Below are 11,015 nucleotides of genomic sequence, written 5' to 3' on the forward strand. Positions count from 1 at the left end.
ACCATGTCATTCATGCTGAAAAGCACAGAAGACCTCAGAGAGTTTAGGCAGAGAGGCACCTGCTGTTGGCTTGTGGAAGGGGAAAGGCACCGTGAGTGACATTTGGCAAAGCAGGGCACTGTCCAGAGAAAAGCACAGTACTCACTACCCTGCTAGAGACCTGGGCACGAGTGAAGGAACCAGATGTGGTGGCACTTCCACAGGGCTCCATCCAGCAAGGGACTTGTGCTGTCCTTGTTCAGCTGACAAGGGGACATCAAAAATGCTGAAGCGTGAGTTGAGGCTTCATCTTTTATCTGATCTCACACTTCTGTCACTTCACTCAGCATCTTAGCACAATCTCAAGCTTTTCTTGGTAAACATTTCCACACAGCAGCAGTGGTATGTGCTAACTCTTTCCATTTGCCCTTTGTATTTCTCAGGGTTGCAGGCGATTTCCCATTCAGTGATGCTGAGGAGGCTCCCCTGAGGATATCACCAAGCAGAGCCTGTTTTTCTCTCTCTCCCTTTCCCTCTGGTGATGGCTCTGCCCTGCCCTTCCCGTCCCTCAGCCCAGTTAGACAACTCAGTCAGTCTCCAGTCTGACCATACTCTGCCTCCCTTGCCCCTGCACATTACCTTCCAGCATTTACCACAACAAAAAAAAAAGTGTGTTTCTCCAGAAAAACTCTGCCTGACCCACACCTGCCCATGAATCCTTCTCAGAACCCACCTTCCAAGTTGGGTGGAGGTATTTCATTAGGCTTACAATGTTCATGCGGCCTTCACCCACAGGATTGCAGAATGAGCTGACAATCCTTTGTATTTTCTGGGATCCATGGAAAAAATGGGGATTTGACAATTATATCTGGATTTTTTTACAAGATAATTCTGCATCTTTGAAGAACTATTGAGCTTGGGAATTAGCTGTCAACCTAGATAACATTTAACTGGAAGATTTCTCTCTCCACCCATCTCCAAACATCTGGGCAGATCTTCAGCTGATGTAAATCTGTGTAGCTGTGCTCAGTTACTCCAGCTGAGAACCTGGCATGTCTTACAGTTCCTCCAATATTAAAAACACATTCTCTTTTTATGTAAGCACAAATTTTTATGTGATGTTCTCTGCACAATTTAGCCCTTTTTTTGGTGCAGATTAGTGTCCCCCAAAGAGATGGGTAAGTAAAATGGTTGCAGCACTCAAGCTTTATTCAGTCCCTGGGTTCTCTGTGTCTTCTGATTCTTGTTTGTATTATTGTTTTAATGATGTGAAGGGTACATGAAAAAATCCATGTATGGGAAAGGAGCTGATGAAAGACCAAAAGCTGTTTACAGATGAAATGCAAAGTACTTAGTGGAGTTAATACCAACAGAGCCAAATAAGGCCAGTTGAGTTAAATGGGTGCCATTCTTGAGTTCAGAACCAGATTTTTTACAGTTCTAAATCTTATGTGCCAGGTCACTGCACTGGAATATATCCACAGCCATTGAGATAATGGTTATATGCTCATTTACATCAGAGGATGAACTGGTCACTTATCTATATATGGAAATGTATTCATCTCCCTGAGACTGCCCCACAAATTTATCTTTAGACTTAGGTCACATTAAATTGAATTTAAAAGTGTCACTGTAATACCTGAGTTGCTCAAAGGGTAAAATCCAAGCTCTAATAGCCTTTTGCAGCATCCCTGCCCTGTAGCCATGCAGGGCATGACTGCAGTTCACTGCTTTTTACAGTTTTTGATGGTCATCCCATGAATACAAGGGCAGACTTTGATGACTTCTGAATCTTGACTGAAGTACATCACTGTTTTTCACAATGGTTGCTGAAACAGCTGCATGTTAACTACTACATAAATCTCCTATTTCCCCCAAACACAGACAGTTTGGAATCTTCTTCTGTGTGACTATAGAGGTTTTTCCTTCCCATCAGTCACACTAGATAAGTTATTAAAAACAGTGCTTTTAATAAATCCCAGAAAGCTATGTATTTCCTGTACATGCCTGGCTCACAAAAAAGGCTGCTTTTCAGCAGTGCAACATGCAAACCTTCCATCATCTGCCAGGAAAACTATACCTGTACTCAAAGCATCAGAAGTGAGAGAATGAAAAGAAGAACCTGTGCATATTTTCTTTACCAACCAACCTCAAGCTGCTCCAGAAAATTTACTAGGAATGAGATTTCTACGCATTTTAAAGCCCACAGGATTCCTCTGTCAGCATTAGAAAAAAATCTTATTGCAAAACCCCTCTCCATCTTGTCTTGTCTGCCTACAGAATGAGCTGGCTCAGAGACACGATTTACTTGGTTTGTCACAACATCTGGAAGTCATAGTGACACATCCAAGCAAGTGAGAGCTGGAGAGCAGCAAGCCATGGGCAGAATGAACGTGTCTGGCAGACCCTCTCCCAGACACCACAGTGCCCTGAGGGGAGATAAAGGGAGCCCAACTGGGAAATGCAGGTGCAGGAAAAGGGCAAGGCAGGTACACTCATCTTCATCGTGTCAAATGGCCCAGCTTCAATTTGTGTTCAGAAGGAGAGATGAAAGTTCAGCCTGATCAATGTGTACATTTCTGTGCAGGAGGTTAAGGGAGATACAGAGAAATGCTGTAAGGAACAATTAGAGAGGCAATAACTCCTAAGCTTCATTTTTAACTCACCAATTGAGTTAAAGAATGGGTCTCTCTGTTGGCAGACTTTACTACCCTAGTAGTCATGGTTGCTGTGAAATTACTGGGGACAGCATCACACCTTGCAAGTAAAGCTCTGTTTGTACATGGCATTTCTTACAGAAAGGCTACCAACTGCCAGAAGTTCTATATTTCATAGTGCCTCTTTTCCCATCTCAGCATCACACCATGTGAGATGCTCCAACTTAAGCTTCATCGCAATGCATCACAGCACCAGCATGAAGGGCAGTTCTCACATGATTTTATCTATATTACATCTTTGAGGTAATCTTTCTGCTCTTGCCTTACCATCAGCACTGTAACCCTGGTGTGGGAGGCTACTGCATTTGTCAGGGCTGATTTGTCTTTAGTGAAGCCACGTTGGCTGTCACTAATCACCTCCTCAGTTTCCACGTGCCTTTGCCTAGTTTCCTGGTGGATCTGCTCCATGATCTTGCCAGGAACAGAGGTGAAGCTCACTGGGCTGTAGTTCCTCAAGTTCCTTCTTTTTTCATTTTTAAAAAATGGGGGTTACATTTCCCCTTTTCCAGTCAGTGGGAACTTCACCAAACTGCCATGGCATCTCAAATAAGATGCACAGTGACTTAACCACTTCATCCACCAATTCCCTCAGAATATGCAGATGTATCTGATCAGGTCCCAGGGAATTGTTCACCTTAAGTCACTAGAGTGAGACATTAGATTGATTTTAGGACATTTGTCTTCTGGCTAAATGTGGTTTTGTGTGCAAGTTATTTATCGACAGCTTTTAGGGTACTGGAGGCAAAATTTGCCTCAAGTGATGGCAGGCAAATTTGGGACAAAGGACCAGATCCTGCCCCTGAAATGCTGGCTCTGAATTAGACTGGAGAGCAGCATTTGGATGAGGGAACAGGGAACAACCATCTCCTGTGCAAAACTTCCTTGGAAAATGCACATTGAAGTGACTGATTTACAGTGTCAAGTTACTTCTCTATACAGCTGTGGTCGCAGAAAAGCAAAGTACCTCATTTGTATAGGACTTAAGAAAGCTTATTTTTGTTTATAAAGGGTCCATATCAGCTCCTAAAAGCTAGACAGGCAGCCTGTCTGCAGTGCAGACAAGTAGCACTGCCCATCTGTATGTCTGCTGATCCTATATTTTGCCAAGACCACAATGTTCTGGTAGGAAATAATTTTAATTTTTCATACCCAGAGGAAGCAAGGAGCTTTTGTAAAGGCAGATCTGGGCCCACAGCGTATGGCCCAAATTGCAAAATGTAAAAATTTTAAGGGCGTGGCAGTTACCCATGTCTAGTTATTGCACTGAATTGAATTTAGGTTGCATTTCAGGAGCCCACCTGAAATTGAATGAGTCCAAGAAACTCAGCCTATATACTAAAATAGTCAAAGAGCAAGTACTGCATAAAATACAACAAATTCTTTTGGTCAGATGAGCAACAGACTGGTCTTGATTTGATGCAAATCATTGTAGAGCTTTGTTGCAAACACTGTAGTTTGCAAAATGGAAACACCATGCAGGTATTTAATTTGTTTTTACCCTTGGCTGTTATCATCCCTCTGGAACTGGCTCAGGCAGAACCAGGTCAGTTGGTTCCAGTCTAACCTATCACAGGGAGAGGAAGAAGGAGGGACCACTTATTTGCACTGCTAAGCAAAGCCAGTCTTTCTGTCACCATCTGCCCTGTTTTTTTTGCTAGATGACTTTTTTTAAAGAAAAAAAAAGCATAGCTAGAAAGAAAAATGCATACACCACCAGCCTGCCTCCACTACATAGCTGCCCTAATCAAAGGTTAAAAATGAACTCGGGCCAATGAGATGGAAATATAGAATAAACATGCAGAAGCATCTGAGATTTACTGCTCAGATAGGACTATTTTCCATAGGATTTGACTAAGAATTCCTGGCAGAGGAATGGAAGGCAAATCTGTCCTTTGAATGGAATGGGGATTTTCAGGTCTTTCTCTGGCTGAGTAAGTGCAGGCATGTGCAGCTTTCTGTGGATTTGAGCAGATGTAAATACCATATTCAGCAGTAAAAGGTTCAACATAAGCTTACTGCTTTCAGAGGTTCTGAGATTTAAACAAAGCCCATAAAGGCAGCAGGGCCCTTCCTTGACTCAAATGCCTGGTCTCAAAGCCTAGGGAAGCAGCATGTCACCTGAGTATGGATTATCTCCTCATCCTGAGTATGAGAGCTTTCACTGAAATTCACTATGAAGTTTGTAAGATATGCTGCAATAATTAGGGGCAAAATGTGCAAATTTCCTTTACTGTTCTTCATTTCAGCTAAACAACTTCAGACCTGAGCAAATTCCAGTTCTGCAGCTCAAATCCTCAGGAGATCTCCCTCAGCAGTCACAGACACTTGTATGTAGCTCCCAGTATAAGACAAACCTATTTTTATGCAAGAACACTTGTCATTAGAGCAGTAAGTCTTTCCCAGTCTGGGAACACCATACATCCCTAATTGGCATGTCACACAGACAGGACATCCCTAATTAAACCCCATATAATTATGCCACTCCAGGCGCCTGAGTGAGATCCCTATAAGGTTTTCTAAGATATGTGGATGTACCCATCTCCCCCAGGCAGGTGTGGGTACCTCCAAAAACCCTGTTAGGCACAGACTGAGCTCATTGCCACACACCTTCAAAGAGGAGAGGCATCCTTTGACTCAGCCAGCCTCATGAAAGATTTCCTTGAAGCACAAGAGACCAAGTCCTCAACTGGTATTGACTGGTACTAATGGTACTACCAACAACTGGTATTGACTGGTGAGATCCACTAACACCATCCATTTATCTAACCCAGTTCAGTGTATTCCTTGGGACTGCATCATGCTTGGCAATATCCCCCCTGTTCTATATGGGCTCTCAACCAGCACAATTCATGTTGGATGGAGGAGATTTCCAGCCAGAGCACTGTTAGGAGTTTGGGATTTGGAGGTGGCTCAGCAGGTGAAACATCCCACATGACCTCAGTTCACAGCAGTGTCAAAAGCAGAGCTGTGCATGCTGGATGTGCCTGAGAAAATCCAGAACAAACAGCAAACAAGCCAGACCTTGCTGAGATCAGCAAAGGGAGGCTGTGGCTCAGCCTTTCACAGTGCACTTACTATGGGGCCATATTGGTGCATCAAGAAAGGCTGAGAGGGAGAAACTTCTTGAATGCTTTTGACTTAATATGGTTGATCCTATCAAATTGCTCAATAGGGTAAACAAACCTCCTATTTTCATGGCACAGTTGCATCAGAGATTCACAATGTCATATTGAAAGCATTCAACATCCTAATTCTTATCAGTGCACCCAGACTTCTACTTAGGAACCTAAATATCATTGTGAAATTTAATCCAAATTGACTACTTATTTTCAGACTTGCTGACTCAAACATGGAACTAAATAGCCCTTTTGAGCCTACTTATCCCTCAGCCAAGGTGGATCTATCTAGCTCCAGTGGGTCATGCAGGGAAAAACTCAGGCAGAAAATCTCATGTTCCCACATCTGGACTCCTGCACAAGGAAAAGTCCTCACCTGCAGAAAGGTTAATCTGGTTTTTCCTGGAGTTATGTTTCCATCCAAGTTCCATGCAAACTGAGCTGCAGAGCAAGCTGCTGCACCTGCCATGCCCATCTGCCACCCTGTGCACACAAGTCCATCTCTTGCTCCTGGCGTTTTGCATCAAGCAAAGGTGAGGACAGAGGCAGAATTCTGCTTTTACCCCAGCTCTGCACACACAGAGCAAACTCCATGAATGCCACGAGCATTCAGTCTCCTCCCTTCTCCACCATACTTTGACAGAAATTTGGGAATTGTTTGAATGCAAGACAACTACTTGAACTTCATACCAACAAATACAACCAAGGATTGTTTAACACCAGCATGGACATAAGACACCTACAACAAACAGCCAGCTTCAGCTTCACTAATCATTTGGACATCCAGCTTCTGCTCACGCCTGTGTCCTCAGAGACATCCCTGTGTTGCTCTGTAGTGTGTTTACACTGAAGTTAGGAGTTTTTGTCCTTATCAGTGTGCTATGCTAAATAATCCTCTTGTAGCATTGGGGTTTTTTTGCAATTTTTTATTTGTAAGAGAAATTCAATATTCACAGGCATTTCGAAAACAAGAGTGAGTGAAAACAATGATCCAAGAACACTACAGTTACAAGCTGCTATAAGGAAGCAATGACCTGAAAAATCTCTTTCAATTTTAGTGTAAATATTTAAATTTGCATGAGTAGTAATCTTCATATACTGCATGCAGCAACATTTTTGGGTGAAACTAGGGCAGGAAGAATATGGCCACAGACTCCTGAGGAATCTACAACACCTCTCCCATGTTTACCCCAAAATATTTGCCTATCCATAATGCCTACTTTCTACTAAGATTGTAAGCTTTTGGATAGACAGAGATCAACCTTTTGTTCCACCACAATATGTTCTTTGCTGTCAGCCCAGCAGATCTTTCTGCATGACAATGAATCCTGACAGAAGGAAAAACACCCTTCAGTGTATGTCAAAGTATCTAGTAAAGGAGGTCAGTGTCACAGTTCCTGGTTGACAGAGGGGGAAATCTGAGGAGGAGAAGTCCTGCCTCTCCTGGTTTGAGCAGCACAGGTTCCTGCCTGCTCTTCTGTGCTCAGCTCTAGAAAACCCAGCTGGCCTTGCCTGGGGGCACAAGAAGTGCTGTGTGTGCCTGGGTGGGTGAGACCATGCCTGCCCTGGATGATGCCTCAGGCACAGGTCACTGTCTGCTTGTACAGAAATGAGAATGGCCTGGAGGCACACATTGCCAAGCAGAGAGCTCAGACATCCCACAGACCACTTCTCAGAGCTGGGAGAGGGACTTCAGGTTCCAGGTCCTGCTCTGTCTATATCCTTCTGTTTTCCAGTCAATAGGCATTTGAAATACCTCACAGCTAATTTAGAGAAGTTTTCTTTTCAAGGTATCCAGTCTGAGGGTAATGGTTCTTTAGCAGCAAAGAGATGGTCAGAGTGTCCAGCACATGTGATAGTGACATTTGTATCAATACCCTGAGTGCCATACTGAGTGCAAAGCAGGGGATGGGTGCTAGGACAGCAAGGATAACTTGCAGAAGCTCTCCAGTTCTCTGTAAAGCCAACCCTCAAGATAAGTGTGCTCTGGAACAACAGGATTTAGAAGAACAACTAGGACTTACCAAAAAGTTTTTTCTTTTTCCTTGTTTTGTAAAGATATCATGCCTGACACTGTTGCGTGTGCTACAGTACATGAAGGCAAAAACTGGGCCTTAGTATAACATGTTCCAAGTGCTTAAAAAGGGCAAAGACATCTGCAAAAGGTAAAGTCTGATGTTTAAACACCAGAAGTTATCATTTAGGTGTTCTGATAGGAATTCTAACATGACAGAGACAGTCAGAGTACTTGTTCCAGCTTCAAGCAATGTTCTTTAGATAAGTGTCTGCTGGATATGCTACAAAGAATTGCTCTGATCATAAGGACTGTGGGTTTTCTGTGCAGACTTTGAAGGCATATAAAAAGTCAGATGTAACCAGACTTCAGTCCCACCTGTGCTAGTGCATAGAACAAAGGCATCAGGGCTACGAAGAAACTAATTTTGTGTCAGAGCAGGTATTTCACACCAGTCAGGTCCTGTTTCCTCAATATAAGGTGCTAGAAATGTGTCTATAATAATTAATGTCAGATGTGGCACAGGACTTGAAAGTCCATTTGGTGTGAACACCTTTTATTCCTTGTATAGGTCCTCTCCTTGGAGGAATCACTCTGAGCAAGAAGTCCTAATCACCCACTCCAAACCAGATAATGCTCTTCACCTGGCCACAACCACATGCTAGCTCTTCCCCACACTGAATTCATCACACTGCTAGTGATTCACCCACTACTGTAACTGGAACAAGTCAAGGGCAGAGCTTACTCTGACTCAATTCAATATCCAAGAAGGAAAAAGAAGAAAATCCCAAAAGGTTGGAAGGACAGTTAACACGACAATATTCACTTAATTAGAACAAAACTAACTGAGTTTTACTGTAAGAAATTAGTCTTTTTTGCTGCTTCACCAGTGTACCCTTCACTATTTCATCCACAAAGATGACAGCTTTTTATATAATTTTCTGTGAATCTCAAAGGATTGGGTTAAATGATCCAAAACTTAAAAAGCTTTTCCAAGCTATTCGACCTTCTGAAGTCTGCAAAGTCTGGTACCAAATACTTACTCATCTCCAGCCAAAAGCAGAAGTGTAAAGACTCACACAAATGAAAAACAAAGGTGGGAAAAGGCATGCCTTGGTCACTAGAATTGATTACCCTGTTGATTGTACAGAGCTGCAGAAGTGACCAGCCACCCTCCCTTCTCAAGTAACAAAGCTGTGCACTTGAAGGCATGGCTGTAACTACTACCAAAGGGCTTTTCCAATTGGTTTCTGCCCCAGCTCCTTTCTTACAAGGCAGTGATGCCTTGTCAAGGCTGACCTTGAAGAACAGAGGCCAGACAGAGTTAAAGAGTAAAGTAGGGATTTACTAAACAGACTCAATGGATACACCTTGGGCAGTACAAGAGCCCTGCCAGGGCTACACCCAAGATGAACACAAAATGGTCACAAAAAAATGGACAACCAGTCACAAGGTCTCTCACTTTTATAAGTTCTGGTCCATTTGCATGTTGGAGTTAATTGTCCAATTATAACTTTAGGTTATGAAGTCCCATCCTTCTTGTTTTTCTCTCTTCAGTCCACATTGTTTATGCTCTTGGCCTGAAATTTGGATAATTTTTCTTTGGTTCCAAGCTAGAGAAGGAATTGTTTTGTCTATGTACTCTGTGAAGAGAGTTCACCATCCCCTAACATGAAGCTCTGAACTACTCACTATAGCAGTACAGAATCTGAAAAATATAAAAGCTAAAACCTAAGGCATCAACAGCTCCATCCTTTTTGGAAATTGCTCACAAATTTCTTCAAGGATTCCGTTGGGAGATGAGGTTTTCTAGGCTAAGATTCAACCCAAAAGGTTTTAATTTTAGCCAAATTGATTTGACCGTTTTTGAGTAGTGAAGGAATGGAAGAAAATACTTGTCCCATATGTTCCAGACAGAGGAGCACATTTGCTGAGAAGAAAGAATCGTTGAGGAGACAGAGGGGGAGAGGGGGCAAATATCTCTAAAGGATAAAAATATTCCCAGACACAACACCACCATGAGCTCAGCCCTAACCTTGCGTCAAAGAACACAGCAGCAATGGCATTTGTGTTTACACCAGCTGAGTTTCTGGCCCGTAGGAACGGAGAAGAAAGCTTTCCATTAAAATCTTGGATAAGATACATCAGAATCTAAACAACATGGCAAAAGCCTCATGTGTAAAACTCCCTTCCTGTTATTTCTCAAGAACAGAGGACAGTGTATTCCAACGCATGGAGAAGACAATCTGCTGCAAGCCTTGCCTGGACACAGTGAGTTTGTGCAGAAGACATCCCTGCTCAGACCTTCCACAAGAGTCAGGACCTGCAGGGATGTGGGCTCACGAGCCCCAAGGGTTCATTAATGGCTCTGTGCTGCTGGCAGATCAGCAGTCTGGGTCAGACCAAACCTCCATCTCTCACCTGTTGCCTCTTGGCTAAAGTGAGGCAATATGAAGCCCAGGAAGAAAATTAAAAAGGGCAGTGGTGAATACAACTCAAAATTGGAGTTGCCGCAATCTTAGCAGTTTCAATACGAGGGAAAGAAACCTTAGAACTGCCAACTTCTTGTCCTGACCATGGACGCCCATGGATCTATACCATCTGCCTGTGGTGCTACCTATGGCAGAATTCACAAGGCTTGAGGCATGTCCTGTTGATAAGAGTGCCAGGTTCTCACAAGAACCCAGCTGCACAGCATGAAGCCTAGAAAGTAAAAAACATGGTTTGTCTCTTAACTTACTCTCAACAGAGCCTCTAAAGTTTGCAGATTCTTGGTGTCATAAGCCAAGTCCAAGGTGTTCCAGTTTCCTCAGCTTCCAAGGAGATTCTCATCAAGAAATCAACATGAAGCTGTGGATAAATGAGAACCTGGAGTCATGACCAGCACACTCATTTTTATTTAGTAATAACATCATAATTAAATAGCTGTGTCCTCAGTCAAGAGTGGTGTTGTACAGGTGTTACACAGAAACCTCTGCCTTAAAGAGTTTACAATTTATTAAGAAGAACAGCAAATACAGGAGGAACTAGGCGAGGGTATAAACAGAAATATACATAATTCAACACCAGTTTGCAGTGTGCAAATCTGCGGGTATGCTCATTGGTACCTGTGCATTAACTCCATCTGCGCTGCTCTCCTTTGCTGTTGTTAATCTATTGGTTCTTATATTAGGATTTATTACAGGCATA

The 11,015-nt window shown here is 42.9% G+C and overlaps 1 long non-coding RNA gene across 1 annotated transcript in view; it reads right to left on the reverse strand.

Annotated features, from left to right (window-relative positions):
- LOC135450609 (uncharacterized) overlaps positions 1 to 10,681 on the reverse strand; it is a 30,128-nt gene extending 19,447 nt beyond the window's left edge. The window contains exon 1 of the long non-coding RNA XR_010441111.1: positions 10,567 to 10,681. This is a non-coding gene — a long non-coding RNA (uncharacterized LOC135450609). The remainder of the gene's footprint in view (positions 1 to 10,566) is intronic.
- Between the last annotated feature and the right edge of the window lie 334 nt (positions 10,682 to 11,015).

The sequence above is a fragment of the Zonotrichia leucophrys genome, chromosome 7, assembly GCF_028769735.1.
Source record: "Zonotrichia leucophrys gambelii isolate GWCS_2022_RI chromosome 7, RI_Zleu_2.0, whole genome shotgun sequence".
NCBI lineage: Eukaryota > Metazoa > Chordata > Aves > Passeriformes > Passerellidae > Zonotrichia > Zonotrichia leucophrys.